This window comes from Hippopotamus amphibius, chromosome 14 (genome assembly GCF_030028045.1).
Source record: "Hippopotamus amphibius kiboko isolate mHipAmp2 chromosome 14, mHipAmp2.hap2, whole genome shotgun sequence".
Taxonomy (NCBI): domain Eukaryota; kingdom Metazoa; phylum Chordata; class Mammalia; order Artiodactyla; family Hippopotamidae; genus Hippopotamus; species Hippopotamus amphibius.
Genome location: NC_080199.1, coordinates 62,834,667 through 62,861,448, shown reverse-complemented (window position 1 = coordinate 62,861,448; position 26,782 = coordinate 62,834,667). Strand labels below are relative to the sequence as shown.

General features: G+C 40.6%; 1 long non-coding RNA gene across 4 annotated transcripts; it reads left to right on the top strand.

Annotated features, from left to right (window-relative positions):
- The first annotated feature begins 745 nt into the window (after positions 1–745).
- LOC130835492 (uncharacterized) lies at positions 746–25,955 on the top strand. Of its 4 annotated transcripts, none has more exons than XR_009048941.1 (6): positions 746–1,886; positions 4,133–4,280; positions 11,282–11,619; positions 12,393–12,486; positions 14,625–14,754; positions 25,847–25,955. It is a non-coding gene; the product is annotated as an uncharacterized LOC130835492 (long non-coding RNA). The 4 variants fall into 4 exon arrangements; XR_009048942.1 differs by lacking the exon at positions 25,847–25,955 and adding an exon at positions 16,668–17,409; XR_009048943.1 differs by lacking the exons at positions 746–1,886; positions 4,133–4,280 and adding an exon at positions 10,545–10,701.
- The last annotated feature ends 827 nt before the right edge of the window (positions 25,956–26,782 follow it).

Below are 26,782 nucleotides of genomic sequence, written 5' to 3'. Positions count from 1 at the left end.
CTCAGTAGTTGTGGTGCACAGGTTTAGTTGCTCCGTGGCATGTGGGATCTTCACGGCCCAGGGATCAAACCCATGTCCCCTGCATTGGCAGGTGGATTCTTATCCACTGTGCCACCAGGGAGATCCCTTACTTCTATAGTAATAAAAAAAAAAGTTCTTTAAAAGTTGCTGGCCCATGCTTTGGAAAAAAGTTTGACAGTTCTTGTAAAGATTAAACATAGAGTTACTGTATGATCCAGCCAATCTACACATAGACAAGAGAACTGAAAGTATATGTTCACACAATAACTTTAACGTGAATGCTCATAACAGTATTATTCAAAATAGCAAAAAAAAAAAAAAAAGGAAACTCAAATGTCCATCAATATATGAATGGATGAGCAGAATGCGGTGTATATATTACAATGGAATATTCTTCAGCCATAAAAAAGGAACAAAAATACTGATTCATGTCACAAACACGGATGAACCTTGAGTACATCATGTTAAGTGAAAGGAACCTGACAAAAAGGCCACATATTGTGTGATTCCATTCAGGTGAATTGTCCATAAGCTCCCACATGCCATGATGTGTGGCCAAAAAAAAAAAAAAAAAGGACAATACAACAGTATTAAAATTTTTTAAATAAATGATTAGAGGGAATTCCCTGGCGGTCCAGTGGTTCGGACTTTGTGCTTCCATTGTAGGGGGCACAGATTGGATCCCTGGTCAGGGAACTAAGATCCCACAAGCCATGCAGTGCAGCAAATAAACAAACATGTCGTTAAAAATTTTTTTAATAAAATAAGTGATTAGAACTACCTATAATCTCACTATAAAACCAGTCTGATTACCTGATATAGAAATATATTGTTTTCATTACAAAATAGTTTAAATATACAAAAAAGTGGTAACATACAAAATATCTAGGTACCCATATTACCTCCATGTATGTATTTACACTTTTACCACATATGCAAATATCCATGAAAATATGTTGTATTATTTTGCAGGTTTGAAAATCTTATATAAAAGTTGTATCACAGTACACAAGGATGTATGTTTTTAAATACTGGCTTGGCCAAAAAGTTCGTTCAGGTTTTTCTGTAACATCTAATGTTTCTATCATAGTAACACATGCTATGAACTGCTAGTTGGGGATGAAACTTTGCAACCTCTCTTCCTACTTTCCCCAGGAAGGGGTTATCATGGAGATCAGAGCTGAGATTCTAAAGAGGTCTTGCCTGGACTAGAATCCAGAATCTTTTATTCACCAGCAGTGGAACATTTGACACATTACTTACTCTGGTCTTCAATTTCCTCATATGTAAAATAGAGGTAATGACAGTCCCTGTTTCATAAAGTCATTTGAGTATAAATTAAGGCTATGCATGGGAAGCACTTGGTACAGTGAAGCACAGTGTCTAGACATGCCCACTAAGTGTTTATTATCATTGTCAACATCGTTATTATTGCAGATATGAATCTAGACATCACTCTTTCGTCCTATAATGAAAGAGTGGTGCACATAGCCAGGGCCAGCTCAGAGCAGGGGAGGCTAACGTGTTCTCTGCCCTCTCCAGTGGTGTGCTGATCAACAGTTAACATTCAGCTTTGGACAAGGGTAGGGGGTGGGGAGCCATATTTTGTGGTGTTTACCAATTTCCATGTTGTAAATTCTCCCACCATGGCTGATTTCAAGCTGTCAACTTGAGTTCACTGAATGCTGACTGCAGAGTTGGGAAGAGTTCTCAGAATCAGCTCTCAAGTCACAGGAGCCTGCTCCAGCACACCCAAGAGAGAATTTCTTATCTTTTTTGCTGCCTCTTTGTTCACTGCTGAAACCAGGATCTGTTCCGTCTCAGGCAGAGGACCAGGCATACCTATCTGATGTGCTTCTGCCGAGGTAAGAGTTTATTTATGCCTGGAAGATAGAGATTCTTCACATCTGAAGCCCAAAGCAGTGCTCAGGCCCAGCTTGCCAGAGTACTCATAGCAAATGATACTTTAATTCTCATTTGTTACATCCCCTTTGTGAGAGTGGGTGTGTCCACAGTCTAGAGTAAGATTCTGTTATCTTTGGTCATGTGGCCATAATGCCTTCTTAAGACCTTACCTATTTTTAACATGTAGCATTTTGCATTGCTCTATTTCTACTTAAGATGTTCAAGTAATCATTTTGTCACCTTTCCACAGTTTATAATGTTACTTTCTGATGGCTGCATAATTCCATTAATACACCTAATTATGGGGTATATGTAAAGGAAAAAGAACCAGGAGGCAAAAACTGGGGAAAGTGACATAAATGTAAGAAAAAATAAGAATTTCAAGAACTGAGTATGGTCTTACCTGTTGACGAGAAAAGTAAATTAAGCCCTGAAAAATAACTGTTGAATCTTACAATTAGGTCTCTAATACTTTCAGGAAGAGAAAATTCATCTCTGTATGCAGGGCACAGGTGGGTGGAGGCAGTGAAGTGCATTACCTCATGTAGAAGTCAAGTGGAGAAACTGAGGCTGGAGTGGTTCATTAACCTGCTCAGGGTCACACAGGGCCAATCACCAGGCCAGTCTTCATTCCACCATAGCCGGGAGTGAATGAGATTTAAGGAAGTGGAGACAGGAGGTATGAACAATTCTTTCTGGAAGCAGGATGGGGAAAAAAGAGAAAGAGCAGTAACTAACTAAAGCATAGGGACATGGAATCACTGCTTTTATAATAAATATAAGATTCAGTTCCTCCAAAGTTGATATTGAAAAAGTCCCCAGTGAGTGCAGGGCCAGAAGCAGACAGACCACAGAACCGTAAACCCTGTCCTGGAGATTTGTCTTTACTTTGGGAATCTCACCCTGATGATCTTTGCTCCATCAGAGCCTTCTCGGACCCATTATTCCTTTCATATCTGAGGCCCAAATGTGAGATGACAAAAGGCATTTCTTAATATCCCGTGGCACAACCAAGTCAAAGCCAGAAAGTTTAAACGGCTTTTCTCAAGGCAAGAACAATGTTTCCTAACCTTGACAGTCACAGAAACTGCCCCAGACATTCATTTAATTATACAGAATGTCAAGAGATTTGGATTCAGGTCTATGGTGGGGGCCTGGGAACGGGTATTTTAAAGTAATGCCAGTTATCCTTAAATTCCTGTGGGTTTGGGTATCACTGCTGGCAGGTAACAAAGAGAAATAAACACAGTAGCATAAATCCCCATAGTCTGGCTCACAAGAAAAGGCCTACTCATAACCATGCTGGGGTCCCCACCCTACCCCTGTGGTTTGAAGCTATCTTGGCGCATGCTGGCTTAATCTCCAGCCCAATCTGGGCACCATAGAGGGAGGTCCGTTGCCAAACTATAAGGTGGCAGGAGAGGAGGGAAAGAGGGCTTCTTCTGTTCTTAATATGTTTCTAATTAGCACACCAATACAGACAAGGCCTGTTTTGCCCACCTCATTCCCTTCTTCTCTGTCCCTCCAGCAGGCAGCTGAAGGTGGCAGCCACCTCCCTCCTCTGGGCCTCTCAGTCTTCAGGAGGGTGACCCTACATCTTGGTTTGTTTGGGGAGAGTCCTGACTGAAGCCCAGAATTCTCTCTGCTTTGGTGTCCCCTTTGATTCTCAAAAGGGTCCCAGTGTGAATGATAAATTATATTGTCATGCTGTCTATGAAAAGAGCGAGAACAAAAACGCAAGTGCACAGAAGCAAGAAGTAGTCTGCCAGCAATTTACATAATGACTTCCAATTATCAAGCAAATCACTCTGTGACACTGCACACATCATTTCAATTAATTCTCACAGCAACCCCATGAGGGAGCTCTGGGCACATGGATTTTTGCAGATGAGGAAAGTAGCAGGGTTAAATGACCCGACCAGGGTCATCCAGCTATGAGGAGCAGAACTGGATTCAAACATCCATCTGCATGACCCCAACTTCTGCTCTGAAAGGGACCTGCCTGCCTCCTCGGGCCATGTGGACACCCCTCCCACCAATTTCTGACTGCGTTAAGAAACAGAACTTTATCAAGAAAGTTGGTTGGTTTCAACACTGAAGGAGCTCTCTCAATTTTCATATTTTTTGTCTTACATTTGAAAGTAGAAATCTATTTCTGCAGCTGTGTGTATAATTCAGCTCTTGTTTCTGTAACCTAATTTGAAAGAACACTTCCAAAAGAAGCAACGAAGTCTACAAAAGCACAGTTTGACTCAAGTGGATCCAACCAATTTGCAAATGGAAAATAACACTGAGGAATAAGTTTTGCATCCCAAGTGTGGCTGCTTCAATTCATCCTTCATGAAACTAAAGATGTAAGTATAACCCAGAAAATAGATGGTTCAACATCTTTGCTTTACATCTGCACAGCTTAATCTTCTAAAGCAGCTGCTCTCCCAGAAAAGATGACCCTTTGCTTTCACCACTAGATTGTCTGCACTTTTCTTTTTTTTCCCTTTTAAAAAATGGATAATTTTTAAAATTTTAATCTTTAATTCCAAAAGCACTGCCTTAATGCATTCTCTTTGGGAAAAAAATCATACATAAGGTTTAAGTAGCCTTTGATCAATACCCCAGTCCCAGACCTGTGCATTGTTACTGGTTGGTTTTTGTCCTTCTATCCAGGAAATTATTTTTCTACCTTCTGCCTTTTCTAATAAAGCTTCCAGTACAGGAGTATATTTTCCTTCTTCCCCTCAAACTGCATCCATAGGGAAGCTCTGAAAATCTCAGAGATTGAAAACTCTAAGAGGACTATAGCAGCCTCTCTCTCCTTCTAGTTCTTCTTTTTCCCTGTTGAGTGGTTAAGAGCAAAATCTCTGGAGCCAGAGTGCTGGGTGGGAATCTTAGCTTTATCACCGATTAGCTGAGTGACCTTGGGAAGTTCATGTATTCACTATTCATTTAAATGTATTTATTTACTGAGTGCCCTTTACATATCAGGGGTATAATGGTATACAAGACAATGTTCTTACCCTTGTGGAACCTACATTCTAGTGGGAGACACAGAATGTAAACATATGAATGAATATAGCATAACTTCAGGTGGCAAGAAATGCCACCAGGAAAGATAAAACAGGGTCAGGGGACAGAGACTACCTTTTATCTAGGTGAGCAGAGAAAACCTCCCTGAGGGTATGACGACTGAGCAGAAAGCTGAGCATAGTTAGGGAGTAAATCGTACAAAGATGCAAAGGGAAGAGTAAGTGCAAAGGCCCTGAGGCAGAAATAAACCTGAAGTGTTGGAAGAACCAAAGAAGGCTAGGGAGCTACTGTAGGAGAGAGAATGGTGGCATGTGAAGTCTCCTGCTTTTCACCATCACCTCCTGTCTTTCAATTCCTGTGGTTCCCCAACTCCATTCGATCCTATAGTCTACTGTTTTACTACTTTTGCTTATTCCTCTCCTCCCTCATGTCCTCACTTCCCTCTTTTACCAGCTTAGATACGAGGTCCATTTATTATCATCACTCCCTTGCATAAACACTCACCTCTTTTTAACTTCATACCATTTTCTCTTTCCTCAAACTTCCAACACTTCCTCCCCAACCATTACTCTTCATTGATGAACTTCCTATTTCACTGAGAAAATAGAAGCAAACAATAAAGGAGGTCTGCAAGCCCCCACCCCCTCTTCTACCCACCCACCCACGCTTATGTCTGTATCCTCACCTTCCCTCCTATCCTGGGGACTGAAGGCCTTCCTACAGGTACACCAACTTACCCCCTCTCTCCTGCTCTAGCAAGTTTCCTTCCTTCTCCTCCATTAGTCCCATCAACATAAGAAATTGGTATAATCTCTTCCATTTTAATAAAATCTCTTGACCCCACTTGCACCTCTAGCCACCACCCATTTTCTGACATTCTTTACAGCACAACTGCTTTCACTCACTGTCTTCACTTCCTTTCTCCCCATTTCCTCTGAACCCTCTCCAGCCCAGCTTGGGCCACCATTCCACTGAAACTGCCTCCGTTGTTCCATCTTTCACTGTGGTGAATCCAACGGTTAATTCTCGCTTCTCATTTACAGGTCCATCGCCAACACCTGCGCACTTCTCTTCCTCCACTGCCACCTCCCCACGCCACCCTTATCACTCCCACCTCTGACTCTGAACAAGTCTCCCTGCAGCCACTGCTGCCCTTCTGGACAGTCACATCACTGTCCTGCTCGTATCCCTCCCCGGCTGCCCGCCCACCCACCCTAACTCCAGTCCCTACATCGGGACAAGTTCCTACACGGTCTGCCCTTTCCCCCACCACCCAGGACCTCTCTGACCTCTGCTTACTCTCCTGCCTTAACCCTCCCTGCTGTAACCACATCGGCCTCCTTGCCATTACTCAAACGTGCCAAGCACACCTCTTCCTTGGGGCCTTTGCACTTGCCATCCCTACTGCCTGGAATGTTCCTCCCCCAGAATGCACTTGACTCGCTCCTTCTCTTCTTCAGGTGTCTGCTCTCTTGTCACCTTCTCAGGAGGCCTTCCTGTCATCGGCTCAGCCACCCCAGTAGCCCCTCACTGCCACTCACACTTCCTATGCTCCTTTTCCACTTCATTTTTCTCCATAGCACTCACCACCACCTGATAGCCTACATAGTTCTTTTTTTCTTAATAGAAGCATAGTTGAGTTACAGTATTGTGTCAGCTTCAGGTGTACAGCACAGTGATTCAGTATTTTTGCAGGTTATGCTCCATTATAGATTATTACAAGATAATAGTATTATTCTACATATTTCTTTGATTATTGTCTCCTCCCACTAGAATGTAAGCTCTGGGTAGGAACAACATGCCCACCATCTAGAATAGTGTCTGGCACATAGTAGGCCCTCAATCATTCTTTGTTAAATGAATGAAGACTTCACACACAGCAACCAGGAACTGGATCATGTAGGGCCTTGTAAGTTCCCCACTTTATTTTATTTTTTTAAAATATTTATTTATTTATTTTTGGCTGTGCCAGGTCTTAGTTGCAGCATGTGGGATCTTTAGTTGCAGCATGCAGGTTTCTTAGTTGTGGCATGCATGCAGGATCTAGTTCCTCTGCCAGGGATAGAACCCAGACCCCCTGCATTGGGAGCCCTGAGTCTTACCCACTGGACCACCAGGCAAGTGTCCCCCTGCCCCCACTTTATTTTAAATGTGAAGGAAAGTCTTTGGAGAGTATGTGGTCTGACTTACAATTTAAAAAGACCTCTCTGGCTGTTGTGTGGAGGGAAGACTGTACCGAGGTAAGAGTGGCCTCAGGGGCATTTGGAGGCTAACGCAGTATCCAAGCAAGAAAGAAAACGAGGACTTGAGCTAGGGTGAAAAAAGTCAGATTTTTAGATATGTTTTGGTGACAGAACTTAATAATGAGGGGTCTGAGAAAAAAAGAGGAATTGAGGATAACATCTAGGTTTTTGGCCTCAGTACTTAATCTTTCTGAGCCTGTTTCCTCTTCTGTAAAATGAGGATAATTAGAGCATCTCTCTCTTAGGATTGTTGTGAGAAAGAGCGTAGAGGATATCGATGGCTCACAGTGTCAGGCACATGGTAAACCCTCAATAAATGTTGGCTCTTCTTATTGCCCTAAAGATTACTGATTCCTAGGATTACAAAAATATCCACCCCACAGAGACCGAGGGAAAACATTATTTTGTAGAGTGTACCCTCCCCTCCTAAGGGACAGACGTTTATTTAACAGAATACTTAACATTAGTGTTGGAACAGTTTACTTGCACACAGATACCTAAAAGAATTCCTCACATTTCAAAAGGATCATAAGACTCCTTTAAGTAGTGTTTGTGCATTTAATACTTAGCAGAAGGAGTAAATAAAAGCTGAAATTACAAACCTCTGCTGATTAAAAATCAGTCAAAATGTAAGAAAAAGTCCATCTGAAATAATAGTGATTTTTTAAAAACAGGTATTTGCTGCATTTTAATACACCAGAAACTAAAATACCATGCTGTCTGGTTCAATACAGGACACCTGGCAACCCTCTTTGTCAGGGTAACTCAGCTTTCTGCAAAACCAACACCCAGCTCTTTCTGGCTACACTGGCCTGTCCTCATTTCCCCCTGGAAAACAGTTTTAGACTTAGTGCAGATAACATTTTGCCTCTATCACAATTAGCAGCTTCTCTCAATGGGTCACCTGGCTTGGCGAGTGCTTGTGTGGGGTAACCTGGTATCTTCTTTCAAAGCCTCCCAATGGTGGCCTCCAGGTAGCACGTGAAGAGCTGCCTACAGGGAATTTAGGGGCTGCTTCAGGCCCTTCAGGGACTTTCCTGCTAGTATCTTCTGCCTCACCAGGTCTCCTTGATTACCGGTGATCTGAGTCCCCCATCCGACTGAGGACCAGCCATTCTTCTTCCCACACACAGTCTCTGCCCTGCCCCCTCACAGCCGGGGCCTCTTTTATGGACCCTCTTCTCTTCCTGGAGACCTCCCCTCACTCCTCTCCTCAGGTGAGGCCCTAGGGCACTTCTTTTCTGCTGTGCCTCTCCCCAAGTAGGGCCTCTATTTCCAACCCAAGCGCTGCCTCTTCTGCACTCTTAGCGCTGCTTTGACCTGTCAGTGACAGCCCTTAGGGCTGGGCCCGACTGCCCCGACCTGGTCCTCAGCTGGATCATAGTGGCCTTTCGCAGGGCAGGGACCCCCCCTTTCCCACAGCTGACCCTGGAGTCGTGCCCCCCCTTTCCCACAGCTGACCCTGGAGTCGAGACGTCCCACGTGGCCTAGATAGACTATCCTTGCTCAACTTTCCTGCCAGCCACTCCCTGCACCCCAACAGACAAGCAGAATACAACAATGGCTGGCTCAGATGGAGACACTCAGGAAAAAGGGAGGCAGCTGATTAAGAACCAGCTTCAGAAAGAAAGTCATGGTTCCTCTGAAACAGTAGACTGCAAGGGGCACGTACATTTAAAATGCTCCAGGCACAGGATTCTTTGAAGGTTTGGGCATTTGAGTTTGGGGTTGTTGTTTTTTAAGAGAAAAAAAATGTCAGATAACTTTTTTGCACCCTGGAAACCAGGGCCTCGCCTGGAATCATAATGTAAAGCTTCAGACTTAATCTGGTGGGCAGGTTCACTAGCTATACATTCTCACACCTTTATCATGTATTACACAATCGAGTTTCCCTAAAAAAAGATATATTAAAAGGCAACTTCCAACCTTTTAATAAGTACCCTTGGAATGTTATACACATTCATTATTAAAATAGTGTTTTTCAAAATTTTATGAATTCAATTTAACAATTATTATAGTACTTTTTTATGTACCAAGTACTAGCCTACGAGTTTTACAAAGATTAACTTTCTTAATCCTTAAAATAACTTAATGAAACAGATACTGTTATTAACATCATTTATAGATGAGGAAATTAAGTCATAGAGAGGTTAAGTAACTTGCCTAAAGTCACACAGCTAATAAGTGACAGAACCAAGAATTCAAACTGAGACAGTCTGGGTGGGTCACAGCTATATGCGGAGGTCCCTAAGCTATGCTGCCTCTCTAAAGGGCCTGGGGACTTCCCTGGTGGCACAGTGGTTAAGAATCCACCTGCCAATGTAAGGGACATGGGTTCCATCTCTGGTCCAGGAAGATCCCACATGCCGCAGAGCAACTAAGTCCATGTACCACAACTACTGAGCCTGCATGCCACAACTACTAAAGCCCATGTGCTTAGAGCCTGTGCTCTGCAACAAAAGAAGCCACCGCAATGAGAAGCCCACATACTGCAAGGAAGACTAGCCCCTGCTTGCCACAGCTAGAGAAAGCCTGTGTGCAGCAAAGAAGACCCAATATAGTCAATAAATAAAAATAAATAATTTATTAAAAAAAAAATAAAGGGCCTGAAAAAATATATAGATCTTTAATATATATTTATTATATATAAAATACACATTATATACATATATTTTTGTGCATAAATGTTACATATTTTATACACATACATGTATGTACATATGTATATGTAAATATGAGAGCGAGAGAGAGAGAGAAAAAGGGGTTGTAAGTGCAATTTTTTCCAAATGGCCACCTTTCTGCATGTTTTCAATACATGCCTAAAACCCAGAAAAGTACTGTATGATTTTTCTGTAGCTACATCCTCTTGAGGAAACTAGAGAGCTGGTTTCATATACCACGGCTTCTTATCTGAGAAATGAGGTGGCTAGATTAGAGGAACTAGTTCGTCATGTGAGTTTGTAAGAAGCCTCCAACTTCAAAATTATTCTCATTTCCTGGAAGAGTGACCAGGTAATTTTCCTCTTTAGAAATCTGACTCCGTGAGATGTCCTGACTCAGTATCCTGTGAGCTAACTCTGGACTATCCTTGTGCCTTTTGGACTAAATATAATGCGGGTTTGTTCTGTACAACAAGTGATGCTGCAGGTTTAATTTAAATTCTAGGATCTCAGGCCTTAGGGTTCACCAAAAAGCGCGCAAGTAAACAAGGGGGCCTGGGAAATGCGTTCTATCTAGTACCGACACACCTGCGCCCCCTGCCGGCGCTGTGCGGGCGCGCGGCCTCGTAAGGCCGCCACTCCCGCTCCCGCGGCGCAGAGCGAAGTTCCTCCCTTCCCCTCCTCCTGCAGCGGCCCAAGCAAGCCACGCTTGCTCAGCACTGCCCCGAGCTAGGCACAAGTGAACTCGGGGCTAGGGAGCGAAGATAAATCAACGCGTCGCAGACGTAAGGGATCTCACGGGCTATCGGCGCCCACCCGAAGCAGCGTGTAAGAACGCAGCTTGAGAGGTGCGTCTCTGGAGCCAGCCTCCTGTCCCATACGTTTGCAACCACAAGTGGCACGCAGAAGCCTGAGTCAAACGGCACAGTACAATGCCCTTTTGTTAGGAAAGGAGGGCTGTGACTCACCCCAGCATTTTCTCCGTGCGGAGAAACCAGGGCCTGCTCAGGAGCAACAGGCTAATGGGTGCTCCCGTGAAGCTCCAGGCTACCTGGGAGTAGTCCTGACAGCCGGCTCTCTGGGGTGCGCATGGAGGGGCTGCAAGGAAAGGTCACGATTTAACCGGGAAAGGGCAGAGATTAAGAACAGGGGCCAGGAGATCTATGCATTTTGATATTAAATTAATACAACCAAGACCTCTGACGCTTTTAGTAACTAGATGCTAAGCTAGCTCCCCAACTAGATTTTGTTGGATTTTTAAAAATACAATTTTATCTGTTTGTGTTTTTCAAACTAGGCCGGGAGGCCTCCTCAATTTCTAAAATACAAATATTCTTTCTGTTCCTCTTCTCAAACTTAATCAGACTCTGGACACACCCAGCAACTCAGCGTGTCTTTTAGTTAACTCTCTGTCTCCTTTCACTTTAGAGAAAGTTCTGCCGGTTAACAAAACCTGCCACACGAGCCTGGAGGAAAAAAGACTTGATGGACGAGGAAGAACACGTTTTTCATAATTCTTTTCAAAATATGAGGGGAGAAAATAAAAGGGAGAAATATGTCACTCGATGCAAGAGTCACTCTGGACAAGTGTCTTGGAACCATGCCCTAAAGGACAGACATCATGGCAACCAAAGGGGGATATAATTACAAATGAGGACCTTGGAGGAATCTCTAAAACAGTTCCTATGAAGGGTGAGTGCAGAAAAATCTATGCAAAGGAAGAAAGACAAAACTGGGACCTCACATGAGCAGAGAAAAAGAAAAAGGTGAGAAGGGAGAGAGGAGGAGGTGGAAAGCAGAGAGGAAGGAGTGAGTGTGGGTGGCGGGCTGCACCCGGCTGAACATCTCACATGTATAATTCAATGTAAGAAATGCGTGGCTTTGTAAAAAAGCAGACAAAGAGAGTAGAACTTCGGCATTCTCTCTCTCTCTCTGACACACACACACACACACACACACACACACACACAGTAAATATGTGAAAATGGGGACAGTGCAGAAGAGCATAATGTAGAAGTGAAAGCCTCTCCCCTCCCCAATACATAGCCACTTAATAGGGATGGGAGAGGTGCAGGGGGCGGGGACAGGTGGGAGGCCGTGAGCCCTGAGACAGCAGCTGCAGCTTACCTGCTGAAGGCCAGCTCTGGACATTGTAGTTTAAACGAAAGGTTTTCAGCTAATGGCTTCACAGGAAGCCATAATACAGGCTTCCTACCCCTAAAAATCCTCACCTAATTCTCAGCAAATGTCAGACCTGTTGCCAAAAAACAACAGCCACCTCCCTATTTAATTGGCAAAAAAACAAAACCAAAACCAAAACCTCTATTGTTATACATGCCTGAAATGTTAAGAATGTACCTGTAGCAAATTTGAACAGAGCGCATTAAGCTTTGTGAAGTAAACTGAATGAAAGTGTATACAACAAATATACAAATGTCACTCTCAGAACCTGGGTTAGCTGGTGTGCAGTAATAAAAGCCAGCGGGAAGATTCACCCAATGATGTCGTATTTATATCTGTCTCCTCTGTCCTTTCACAGGAGGTCGTTGTGGGAATGAGGATGAGGATGGCGAGGAGAGGGTGGTAGGCTAATGTCATGCCTGGTGATAAATGAAAATGTTGAATTTCCACAGGTATGTTAGAATTTCACATATCCTGTAGAGAGATTAAGATAGCATTTTCTCATATAGCTTTAACATAAAATAGTTAATCCTGAAGAATGGTTAACACTTAGTACTTTACCTATTATAGAAATAATAATAAGTACTATTTATGTAACAAATAATTAATATAGATATTTATAGTAAATATAGATTCTCCTTCATACAGTTATAAGAAGAGCTCTAGTTATTTTAGTAATAATCCTTTATATAATTCTTTACGAATTATTAAAGTATCAGTTTGGCCTTTGACTAGAATATCTACCAGGTTCTGGCAAGGTTAGGACTAGGACAGTCCTCATTGTATCATCCATATTTTATCTATGTATAGTTAGTTGGTTGATTTATACCCTACTTTTTTGCACAAGAGATTTGATTGCCCAGTGCCTTTCACATCAGAGGTGCTAAGTAGTCTTCAACTGTATGCTATTAGGCTATATATAAGTGTATATAAAAAAATGTGTGCCAATTAGAGCAGTCATAATGTTAGATGAATATATTTGAATAATGCTAAATACTAAAACATTTGATAACTGAAATGGTTTCTTCACACTCACACACATGCACACACACACCTACACACACACTTTTTTTTTTTAACCCCATAGCTTTTCTGAATAGCAACAGAAGAAAAATGCAGAAAATATAAAGCCCAGCTGGGGTAGGCCCTATGCAGTGAACTCTTTGGTATCCCTAGCAGAGACCTGGGTTTCAGTCTGTTCATAGTCACCCAAATTAACACAACAGACTAGAGATGTGAAGTCTTGAGAAGATTCAGTCATCTCAGCATCATCCTTTCAGAGAGCTGTTATCTATAGTTGAAGTAGTCAAACCACATAGCTCTTTATATTTATTTACAGTGTTGTAATTGTATAACAGGATAGAGGTACCAAATGCATTCAATAGATAAAATGTACTTTATTTAAAATAGGAAAGGATTTCCTGGGGGAACCATAAAATCAAGAATGTTATAAGCATTTTGTGACTCATCCAGACATGATTACCAACCAATAAAAATAAATATTCCATAATACTCTCAGTTTTCACTAAATATTGGTTTCTAAGCCCTTGTTCTATTGTTTGCTTTGGTTAAAACAAAGTCTTTAAAACCAATATCCTTTATTATTTTTTAATAATAATAAAATTGGGTCTTCAGTGCTGTGCAGGCGCTTTCTCTAGTTGTGGCAAACAGGAGCTACTCTTCCATGCAGGTGTGCGGGCTTCTTAGTGCAGTGGCTTCTCTTGTTGCGGAGTACAGGCTTCTAGATGCACAGGCTTCAGTAGTTGTGGCTCATTGGCTCTAGAGCGCAGGCTCAGTAGTTGTGGCGCACAGGTTTAGTTGCTCCACGGCATGTGGGATCTTCCCGGAGCAGGGCTTGAACCCGTGTTCCCTGCATTGGCAGGTGGATTCTTAACCACTGCGCCACCAGGGAAGTTCCCAATATCCTTTATTTATCAGTACATACTAGGTGGGAATCTTTATAATCATAGAATTTTATGTGCAAAAAGCTGCCCAGGCAGGTCCCAGCTCTGGGTGTGCAGTGTGTACAAGCCATGGAAGCATCCTTGTAGCCCAAGGGCTGGGGCTGGCTGGACCTTTCCCAAGGGGCCCTAAAATAACACGGCTAAAAGTGGAGAAAAAGAAGCTAAGATCTGAAGATAAGATGGGCCTTGCATGGGAATGAATTGGGAGGTTGGGATTGCCATATATACATTACTAATAAGAAAAAAAATACCAAATTGTACACTCTAAATATATGCAGTTTATTGTATGTTAATTGTATCTCAATAACAGTTCTTTTAAAAAAAAAAAAAGGATGGGCCTTGCATGAGGTCAGAGGGCAAGTAAAATCACCAGTGGGAGAACAGTGGTGATTAGAACCTGGAAGTTGAGAAAAAAGATAAAACAAGGCTTTATGAGGCCTGAATCAACTAGAACAGTTCTACACTAAGGCTCTGGATGACAAGGTGGGTCAGAATATTCCCCATCCCCCTTTTTTAGTCACGATATTACCAATTTAATTTACACTGAGAAATTTATGGCCACAAGCAACCAAAATGATGATGATATGGTGATGGCGTGACTGGTGTTTTTTCTCCCTGAATTCTAGACGTGGGAAGCAACAGCTCTAAGTCAAAAGCTGCTTTTCTGGTTTGCCTGAGAAATCACTGTCACTGGGACCAGAAGTACTCAAAAAAATACTGCATTCTCTCTGCAGACCAACATGGGAAGCAGCCCAAGTAAGTCCGAGGCATAAAGTTACCGTGGCATAAGACTATGATAGTTTAGGCATCCATCTCACTGTTGGAGTACCTTGCTCCCCCACAGCATCTACATTAGAGCTGGATTTGCAGAAATGCTGGGACCAGAAATGCTGGCTGGCAGTCCTTTGGGATCCAGAGCTGTGAAAAAGGGAGAATCAAGGGGACTAGGAATTGTTTGTTCAGCCTACGGAATGTAGATTTTGCAGTTTCTTTTTTGTAAACTGGAGATATCTTTTTTTCAAATATAAAAACTTTTCAGGTAATTCCCTGGTGGTCCAGTGGTTAGGACTCCACACTTCCACTGCAGGGGGCAGGGTACGATCCCTGGTCAGGAACTAAGATCCCTCAAACCTTGCAATGTGGCACAAAAAAAAATTTTTTTTCATAGATTCCCCTCTCCCCCCGCCAAAAAATAATCCCCTAGGCCTTAGGTATGGAGTCTGTAATATTCAATGTATAAAATGGTCCTGTCAGTTTTAGCCTCAGCCAGAGATGAAGGAACCACCATACCTGATAGAATTATGAGATTGGAGGTACTGTTTACTGCAAATAAGTAATGGATGGAAGCTCCAGGGGAAAAGAGACAAACTGTATCCCCAGCACCTAATAGGGCCTGGTTCACAGTAGGTGAAGATAAGTATTTGAAAATGAATAAACAAATTAATAGATAAAGCAGAAAATTGAAATAGAAGGATGATGAGGTAACTGGTTTTAAGTAATAAAAACCCTGAGATATCAGAATCCAGGAAACTAGATTCAGTCTAAAAGGCTATATATAGCACCTGGAAATCAGAATACAGGTCTAATCAGGGACTTCCCTGGTGGCACAGTGGTTAAGACTCCTAGCTCCCAATGCTGGGGGCCTGGGGTTCGATCCCTTGTCCGAGAACTAGATTTCACATGCTTGCCGCAAATAAGATTTTGAATGCCACAACTAAGGAGCCAGTGAACCACAACTAAGGAGCCAGCCTGCCACAACTAACACCCAGCACAACCAAATTAATTAATTAATTAATTTATTTTTAAAGGTCTATTAATTAATTAATTAACAATCAACTTAAAAGGTCTATTAATTAATTAATTAATTTAAAAAGTCTAACCATAGCAGTGGCTTCTTTTGCATTTCCTGCTGAACTACGGTGGCATTACATTTCTAGATATTTTTTCACACACTTAATTATGAAAATTTACAAATATACAGCAAAGTTGAGAGAATTTTACAGTGAATAGTGTGTACTTACCACATGGATTCTACCATTAATATTTTGCTATACTTGGTTTATCACATCTATTCATTTTCTCTATCCCATCATCAATCCATTTTTATGCATTAAAAAGGGGAGATGTCCCCCTATATAGTTCAGCATGTACGTCATTAACTACAGCTAAAGATTTGCTGATGTTTTTTAATTTTGAAGTGAAATTTATATACAATGAAATACAAAATCATAAGTGTAAATTTCCCAGTTTTAACAAGTACCTGCACCTTTGTATCCCAAATCCCTCTCAAGATCTAGAACATTACTATCCCCTGAGAAACTTCTCATAATTCTTAAGAGGTTTTTGTTGTTGTTGTTGTTGTTGTTTGTTTGTTTGGGTTTGGTTTTTTTGGTGGGGGAGGGTTAACAGAAATGTTGACACTTCAGTGTGGTCTGATTACAGCTTAAAATTGCTAGAAAAAAACTTAGTGGTGGTCCTGTATCGAGAGTAAATGGAACTCCATGAACATCGCCTTCAGAAATGATCTCCAGTGATGAGATCCATGAGAATAATTGATTACTTGCTGTTCTCAGACTTCATACAACTTCTAATTAAAGATAAGACCAATATAAACATCCAGCTTGTGGCAAACCTTTCTTCTTTCACATTCTCCACTGACACACCCACAGAAGGAAAAGAGCTTGTTCACGTCGCCAGCCTGTGTCCTGCAGCTCACATGGCCTGAGTCTCACTGCTGGGGTCCAGATTGTTCTGGGTGGCTTTCTGCACTTTTTCTCATGCCCAGGAAGATTAAATTCTTAAAACCAATAAGCCAATATGTCTAATTTCCCCTCAAAATTGTGTGTTGAAAACCATTCAAAAAAGCTTCTCATTATATGTCTTGAGAATAAAATAAAATTATTTACTTTACCAGACTTGATCTTCATTTAACTTTCAGTTTGCTGTACAACATTTCAGATGCAGATTATGGCATTAGAATATGGAACTTGAGTCACATCTGTGTAGTACCTGGACATTATGATGTCATTAAAATATCCTTTAAAATTTTTATTATGGAAATTTTCAATCATACACAAAAATAGAATAATAATGAATCTCCATGTACCCATCACCCAGCCCCAAGAATTAACTTCTTAGTAAAATGCATTAAAAATTCGCCCATGTTGCATGAACCAATAGTCTGTTCCTTTTTATTGATGATAAGTATTCCATTGTGTGGATTACCACAGTTTTTTCATTCCACCTTGATTGCTTGTTTGGGGGCAATTAAGAATGAATATTCACATATAGGTTTTGTGTGAATGCAAGTTTTCATTTTACATCGATAAATACCTAAGTGGGATTGCTGCTAAGTCATGTGATAAACATGTGCTTGACTTTATGGGAAACTGCCAATTTTTTTTCCTAAACTGGCTGAACCATTTTGCATTTCCTGCAGCTATGAATGAAAGTTCCTGCTGCTCTACATCATGACGAGCCTTTTGTATTCAGTTCTTTTTTTTTTTTGAGCCATTCTAACAGGTGTGTAGCAGTGTCCCACTGTGATTTTAATTTACATATCCGTAATGACTAATGATGTTAAGCACCATTCCATATGCTTATTGCCATCCGTGTATCTTCTTTGGAGAAGTTTCTTTTCAGATATTTTGCCCATGTTAAAATTAGGTTATTTGTCATATTGCTATATGAGTAAAAGTTCTTTATATATTCTGGATAGAAGTTCTTTATTGGATATGCAATTTACAAACATTTTATCCCCACTTATGGCCTGTCATTTCATTCTCTTTATTAATCCTTTGCAGAGGAAAAGTTTTTAATTTTGATAAAATTTAATTTCTCAACTTTTTCTTTTGTGGTTGTGTTTGTGATGTCATGTCTAAAAACTAATCACCAAGGTCTCATGTTTTTTTTTCTTGCTACTCTTACAGTTTTGCATTTTATATTTAGGTATGTGATCTATTTGAGTTAGTTTTTGTATGTGGTATGAGGTATGAAACTATGAAACTCTTAGAAGAAAACTTTATGATGTTGAATTTGGTAGTGATCTATTGACTAGGACACCAAAAACACAGGCAACAGGAGCAAGAATAGACAAATGGGACTGCTTCAAACTTTAAAACTCCTGAACAGTAAAGAAATCATCAACAGAGTAAAGAGACAACCTAAGAATGGGAGGAAATATTTGCAAACGATGTATCTAATGAGGGGTTAGTATCCAGAATATTTAAAGAATTCCTACACCTCAACAACAATAGCAAAAAAACCCAATTAAAAAATGGGCAATGGATCTGAACAGTTCTCCAAAGAAGATACACAAATGGCAACAAGCATATGAAAAGATGCTTAACATCACTAATCATCAGGGAAATGCAGATCAAAACAATGAGATATCAACTCATACCCATTAAAATGGCCACTATCAAATAAACAGAAAATAATAAGTGTTGGTGAGGATGCAGAGAAATTGGTACCCTTGTGCCCTACTGGTGGGAAATTAAAATGGTGCAGCCACTATAGAAAACAATATGGAGTTTCCTCAAAAAAAAAAAAAAAATGCTTCTCCTGATGCCCAAGTGGCCTTAGTTATGTCATATATAGTGGTCAAAACTATAACTACTTAGTGACACTGGTTTTGTAGCTAAACCAAAATAACAGTAATACAAACCACGTTGAACAACAGATCTCAAAGTGGAGTGCTCAGGTTATATTTTTGTATGTGGGACAGTGTGGGCTAGAGACTGTGGGCCACAATCTCTATATTGGGGATGGAATTGCTTTTTGGCCCAACTATTGAACTCTGTAATTATTGCAGTGAGACTGTGGGCCAGCAGGTCAGTCTACACCCCCTTGTGTGGATCATAATGGATTATAGCTTCGCCTTGGACCTCATCCTCGCTGTCTGAAATAAGACCTACTGATCCCCTTTGAGACTTACTCATAGTTGGCTGAGTCTGCACCCTTGGCAGGGAGGAGTATGATTGAGGTAAAGACTGCAAGATGGCCCCATCCTGCCGCTTGGAGTCCTGTTGATAGTAGTTTTGATTAAATGTTGAATGAGACAAATTAAATGAATTTGCTCCCGGTCTCTGTGGTCAGATTAATCAGAATAGCTGGTGGAGGGGCGTACTTTGAGTAAAAACTCAAGTTCAGCCAAGACTGCATTATTGCACGCTGAGGGGTGGAGAGGAATCTGCCATGGGCCCTGAGTGTCCCTGAATGTTCCTGCCGGGTATGCCATGAATGCAAACCCCTGACCATTCTGTCCCAGGGCCATTTCTCAGGGTTGTGTTTGTAGCAGGCAAACTTGAAGAAGGGGTAACATCTCTCCCAGACAAAGAGCAGGCTGGCTTTCACTCACTATACAGAGAATCTTCCCAGCTCCATGATTCTTTCCTCTAGCACAACCCCCTGCATCCCCAGGCATCCATCATGGGCCCTTTGTGGGGCTTGTGGGACACGGGGAACCAACACAAATCAACATAAAGCTCTGAATACTACTTCTGCTGTGAGTAATAAAGTCCTTTGTCTCTGACTAAGGAATTTTGAGTCTCCTGCCAGAATCCACAAAACAGGACTGCTTATAAGCAGGGTACAATCCCAGGCTCTTGACAGTCATACATTTCAATTTGGCTGGTGGAGCTCTAATGGAGTCGTTTAACTTGTTCTCTATGCCTATATGGCCTGTAAACTGGAAGCCAAATCTAGACATTTCATCAGATTCAAGTTCAGCTTTTAAGGCAGAAATACTTTGCATTGGTGCTGTGTCCCTCCTGTTGCACAGTGTTAGGAGATGTAACATCAGGTTTTCCGGTTTTGGTGATGCTCAGCCTATCCAGTGGATTCAGTTGCTTTCGGTAGAGTATAAAGTTCTCCATCAGCATTTCACCTAATTTTAGCATTCATTGATGACCACTGCCCTGATCCCTTATTTCATTTGTGTGTTTTTTTTTTAAATATTTATTTATTTATTTAATCACTTATTTTGGCAGCACGGGTCTTGGTTGCAGCACGCAGGGTCTTCGTTGCAGCGTGTGGGACCTTTAGTTGCAGCATGCAGACTCTTAGTTGGGACATGTGGGCTTCTTAGTTGTGGCCTATGTTCGGGATCTAGTTCCCCAACCAGGGATTGATCCTGGGACTCCTGCATTAGGAGCGAGGAGTCTTACCTACTGGACCACAAGGGAGGTCCCCATTTGTAGTTTTTTTAAGGGTAACATTTAAATGGTATCATTCTTCCATTCACCTTCTGTGATTCTTCAGTAAAGGAGAACTTCCTATCATTGACTATTTGGTTGCCCTAAAATCTGTTCATCCCTTTAAGGCTCTTCTCTGGGCCCCTTGTTTCAGGGAAACTCACACTTTGGAGTTCCTTCTTCCAACTTTTCTAAGTCTCTCTCTGGTACCTGCAACCAGCCAGGGTTAGCAGGGTCATACAGCTGAGGCGCCCCAAACCCAGACTGGAACATGATTTGGTCATAAACTTGAGTTTGTTTCAAGTTTTTGTTTTGTCTTGTTTAGGGGTTACTTTTTTCCTTTTGTTTTAACTTTGTTTTTAATATGTAAAATATTTACATGGTTCCCAAGTCAAAACTGTATACTAAGGCACACCCACAGAAGCCTCACTTTCTTTCTCGTCATCCCCTCCACCCTGCTTCTTCCCTTCTCCTATACGTAATTATTTTTATTGGGTTTTTTTTGTTTATCCTTTCATTATTTCCTTAAAAAATGCAGTCATATACATTTATATATTCTTTTTCTCATCCCCTATGTCTTACACAAAAAGCAGCATGCCTTATGATCCTTCAGCTTGATTTTTTTTTCTCTTAACAATATATCCTGGAGTTTACTTCATTTCAATATATGGGAATGTCCCTCACTCCTTTTTAAAGTTGCATAGTATTTCATTATGTGAACATATCATGGTTTATTCAAGCAACTCCCTTATTGATGGACACATGGGTTGTTTCCACTTTTTTACTCTTACAAAAAATAAATGTCACAACAGGAAATTCCCTGGTAGTCCAGTGGTTAAGACTCCAGCACTTCCACTGCAGGGGGCACGATTTGCATTTTTGCTGGTATAACTTTGGACTAGATTCCCACAAGTGGGATTGCTGAGTTAAATGCATATTTCGCTAGATTTGGCCAAATTCCCTTCCATGTGATTATATTGTTCTGCACTTATTAGTACATCGGCAGTGTTTGAGAGTAACAGCTTCTCTGACAGAGTGTATCATTGAAGTTTTGGGCTTTTGACAATCTGGTAGGTAAGAAGGGGCATACTGAGTTTTTTTTTTTTTGGTAAGCTATTCTGAAAAATGCTTTAAGTATAAAATATCAATATGAAATGTAGTGTTTCCTCCAAGTAACTTTAATTTGCATTTCTCTTATTATAAGTAAGGTTGAGTATCTTTTCATGTCTTTTTTAAAGATTTTTTTTTAATGTGGACCATTTTTGAAGTCTTTATTGAATTTGTTACAATATTGCTTTGGTTTTTATGTTTTTGGTTTTTTGGCTGGGAGGCATGTGGGATCTTAGCTCCCTGACCAGGGGTGGAACCCCGTACCCCCTACAATGGAAGGTGAAGTCTTAACCATTGGACCACCAGGGAAGTCCCTCTTTTCACGTGTTTAAGATGATTGGCTTTTCTTTATCTGCGGACTGACTGTTCATATCTCTTCCCTATTTTTCTAAGAATTGTTAATCTCTTTCCTCTTACTTTTTAGGAGCTCTTTAAATATTAGAGTATTAACTCCTTGAGAATTCACTGCAACATTGTGTTCAGTTTGTCAGCTGTCTAAATTGCTTTGCAGTACTTTGTCATACAATATATAATATAATATTCCCTTTCAGTAACATAAATATCCCATTTCTGCTGTGCTAGGTACCTTCTTCCTAGTATCAGAATTACTGAGAGGCCAAATGATTGACAAGGAGTTTAGTAAGTGAACGTATCAAAAGCTACTTCAACTGTGTAGACTTCTATGCTCTGCCTTCCCTTTTCTTATTGTACTAAGGATGAATCGTCCATGCTGGTACTGAAGGTCAACTCCACCACTTGTGTTTAGATCCCACCCCCTTACTTGCTCAAGGATATCATTCCTGCAAGTCTTTCTCTTGAATCATAAATTTTCCCTTCACTATTGGATCTCTCCCTATCAGCATTCAGACAAACTGTAATATCTCCCTTATTTAAAACTAAAATTCCATACCCCACAATGTTTGGGGCTCACACATCTCTATCCTGCTACCACCGCATTTCTCTGCTCTCTTTTACAGTAAAAAAAAAAAAAAAAACTCAAAAGTTGTTTATTCCTATTATATCCACTTCCTCTCTTCCCATTTTGTGCTGAACTCACTCTAGTCAGGCTTTTGTACCCTACAGTAACAGCTCTCATCGAGTTTACCAACGACCTCCATGTTCTTAAATCCAGGCGGCCATTCTCAGTCCTCAGTTTATCCATTCTCTCAGTAGCATTTGACACAATTGTTCAATCCCTCCTCCTTGAAACCCTTTCTTCATTTGGTTTTTGACATAAGACTCTCTCCTGCTTCTCTTCGTATCTCACTGGCCTCTTCTCAGGCACCTTTGCTGTTCTTTTTTTTTTTTTTTTTTTAATTGTAGCTTTATTTACTGATCTATGCACAGAACAACTTCTTTTGGCCACACAACACGGCTTGTGGGATCTTAGCTCCCCAACCAGGGACTGAACCCGTGCCCTTGGCAGTGAAAGCAGGGTGTCCTAACCACGGAACAGCCAGGGAATTCCCACCTTTGCTGTTCTTCCTCAACTCAGTCCAGTTTGGTCTCCGTGGGATTTTATCAAGAATATCTCACCTGAGTGTTCTTTGGTCATATATGGTCTTTTGATTTACTTCTCCTGGGATGCGAATCTCCATCATGTGTGAGTTTATTAAATTAAATCTAAGGGCAGAAATCTTTTTACTTAATTTCCAAGTCTAATAATCATCTCCATTTAATATAACTAAGAAATTCCCCCACAACTAATCCATCTAAGATTTTAGTCATAATGTATAGTCTTGGCCTTACTCTGACTAATCTCTACTCTATATACCTTCAAGTGCTGAAAGATAGCATTGAAAGAACACCTGCTCAAGAAGCAAGTAGTCCTGATTTCTGGTTCTAGTACTTCTTGGTTATGCCTCTGGTTAAGTTACTTAATCTTTCTGAGTCTCCGTTTCCACATCTTAAATAAATGTGGATTATAATTTCTACTCACAGTTGTGAAGGTTTAATAAGATAACAAATGAGAAAGCTTGGTGTCTTGGTGATTAGTATTAACACCCATCCAATTGCATTAGCCAGAATAGTTTCCATTTTTTCACTGTCGTGAGAACTGCTGAGATGAGCACCCATATATGCATACATATGGTAAATATATACATATATGAATATTCTTACTTGGCTCATTTCACAATGTCATATTAAAAAAAAGAGATGGTAACATTCAGTTGATTATTTGAAGTTGTGTTTCATAACTTTGCTCACAAAATACCCACTGTGCCAATATGACTTTCTAGTGAAGTTATGAAACCATCATGATTAAGTGTATATTTTACAGAGAAATATTGATAAAGCTGGCAAAATATATAATATTTTTAATACTTAAAGGAGATGTTAGAAAACCATCATACTCTGATGGGAATTTCTGTCAGTCTTCTAATTAAAAGGATAAAAGTCTTGTTGCTCTTTACAGAATGGCACAATCACAAAATGAGAAGAGCCACATAATGTTGGAGAAGAATTTATATGAAAATAAGTTATTGGTACAATAATTAAAGGAAACTCACATGAAATAATTTCTTTTATTCCATTAATCAATGATAGTTTTGAGATAAATCATTAAGATAGTAAGAAATGTCAAAAATTACCTGTATGATGAATTATAGTCAATATATATTATAAGCATACAAAAATAACCTATGTGATTATGAAGTTTTACTGCCTATATATAAAAAAAAAGTTATTTTAAAAGTTATCAACAATAGATATATAGGGATTGTCAAATGGTGAGCCCTTAAAAATTATTTCATAGAAAAAGTATACTCTTTTCCAATGTTACTGAGTGCACAACAAATGAAATACTAAGCTACTTATATCAGCAATCAAAATTTAGGATTTATAGCTAACCTAAAATGTAACACCGGCTCCTTTAGCAATTCATTGTACAGTTTATCAACATAGCTTATTAGCCAAAAATCCTAGTGAAAGACTCCAGAAATCAATGAATGTGGTGATCAATGCTGATTTTTAAAAATCAAGAGTAAGCTCATAAGTAGGGAAAGATTTCTTCAACAGATACAAAAGGCATTCACTGTAAAGGAAAAAATTTGATAAACTGAATCTAATTATAATTAGGAACTTCATCAGTAGACACCACTGGACTTCCCTGGTGGCGCAGTGGTTAAGAATCCTCCTGCCAATGCAGGGGACATGGGTTCGATCCCTGGGTCAGGAAGATCCCACATCTCATGGAGCAACTAAGCCCATGCACCACAACTACTGAGCCTGAGCTCTAGAGCCCGCGAGCCACAGCTATTGAGCCTGCATGCTGCAACTACTGAAGCTCCCACGGCTAGAGCCGGTGCTCTGCAACAAGAGAAGCCACCACAGTGAGAAGCCTGCGCACCGCAACAAAGAACACTGCCCCTGCTCTCTGCAACTAGACAAAGCCCACATGCAGCGACAAAGACCTAACACAGCCAATAATTAATCAATTAATTAATTAATTAAAAAAAAAGACACACCACTGAAAGAGCAAAAAGACAAGCCACAAACTGGGAGAAGATGTTACTGAACACATGTTCACAAGTTTGTGTGCCCAATGCACAGTGAGGCCAGACAAACCAAAACATTGGAGCTGGGAGCAGAGAAAGGTTTACTGCAGGGCCGTGCAAGGAGAACAGGTGGCTCGTGCTCAAAAAACCTGAACTGCCCTGGTTTGGGGGGAGAAGCTTATATAGGCAAAATTTGTGGTGAGGACTGCAGGGTGTGAGACTTTCTTCTGATTGGTTGGTGGTGAGGTAATAGGGCAATTCTCCAGGAATCTTGCAGCTCTGCCTAAAGTTACTATCCTCTTACCTGGGTGGGGGCCTTAGTTCCTGAAGAACTCAAAGATATTGTTACACATATATCCCTTGAGGAGGAACCAGGATCCTGCACTATAGTTTTTTGATTGTTCCTCCTTTGTTTCTGCATTCCCTTACTTCCCTGATTAGCAACTGTTTGAATCTTCTCTTTGGCATTCAGGAAGGTCTAGGAGACAGAAGCCCCCCCCGCTCCCCCCACCACAAATAAGAAAAAGTGGGATACAGAAAGGGTTTTGTGCCCAGGAGGGCCCCACAGGGTCCTGCTCAGTTTCAAAGATATTCATAAAATCATATATCTGACGGAAGACTTTTATCCAGAATATATTAATAAATTCCTACAAATTAAAATGAGTAAACAACAGTTCAGTTTTTTAAAAAAGGCAAAGCCTTGCACAGGCACTTCATGATAAAGGCCTGCTTTACTGTCCACAAAAGGTAAAGAGATTAAGGTATAATTCTTCCAGGTTGACAGTTTTTTGGTAGATCACATTTTTTATTCCCTGGGACCTTTTTTTATAGAGCACATGCTATTGGCTTTTCTTCCTTTTTAATATTAAAAAGTTGTTCTGTTTTATCCTCTATTATTCTTATTTTTCTGTACCTCTATCAAATTCCTTTATTTCATCCCGTCTTCTTTTTCCTTCCTAATGCCAGATCTATATATTTTTATCTCAACCTGGCTTAAGTGTCTTAGCAATTGAAAGTACTAAATATCCTTTTCTTTGGGCCATCTAGAGACACCCTATGAAGGACACCGCTGGAAAATGTTCTATGGTGCTGCTACCTGCAAAGCTGCAAGATGACTAATGTCAGTCTGTTGGTAGTAAAAGGTTCTCAATGTTATTTGCCTTATTTTTGGTTGTTGAATGTAGGTAATATATCTTATAATTCAGCCAACCCAGATTAAATGAGTGCAACTAATGCCAGGTAAATTTATTTTATTTTAATTTTTTGGCCGCGCCATGCAGGATGCAGGATCTTCCTCGACCGACCAGGGATCAAACCCATGCTCCCTGCATTGGGAGCTTGGAGTCTTAACCACTGCACCACCAGAGAAGTCCCTGCAAGGTAAATTTAAATATCAACTTATGAGGTGAGGGAGCGAAGGAAACAAAAAGAAAATTGGGTATTTATTCTTAAATATAGCATCCTAGGGAGGCTGTTTGCATAGTGCCTAAGAACACAGACCCTAGAGCCTAGACTTGCCTGGGTTTGAATCCAACTTCCCATATTGACTATGTAACTTTGGGCACATTTCTTATCTTTTCTTTGCGTTAGCTTCCGCATCCGTGAAGTGGAAGATAGTGTGACCTCATGGGGTTGTTACAAGGATTAAATTTGTTTATAAAAAGTACTTAGTTCCTGGCAATAGTAAGCACCACATAAATGTCAGTTACTGTTACTCAAAATATAATAATGAATAGATCAAGGCCCCAGAAACATTGTTAGTTTTTAGAAATCTTTTTGTTATGTTTCTGATTTTTAAAAGATCACAAATGGGGCTTGGATTAGTCCAAGAAAAGTTTGGCTTAATACACTGATAAATGAGTTTTTAAGAAAGAAACCATTTTCTATGACCCAGTACAGGGAGTAGAGTTGACTAACAGGAGATGTCTGGCTGGCATAAAAACCATTAAAGAAAATCCTGAGCACGATGTTAAACTCAGCTCG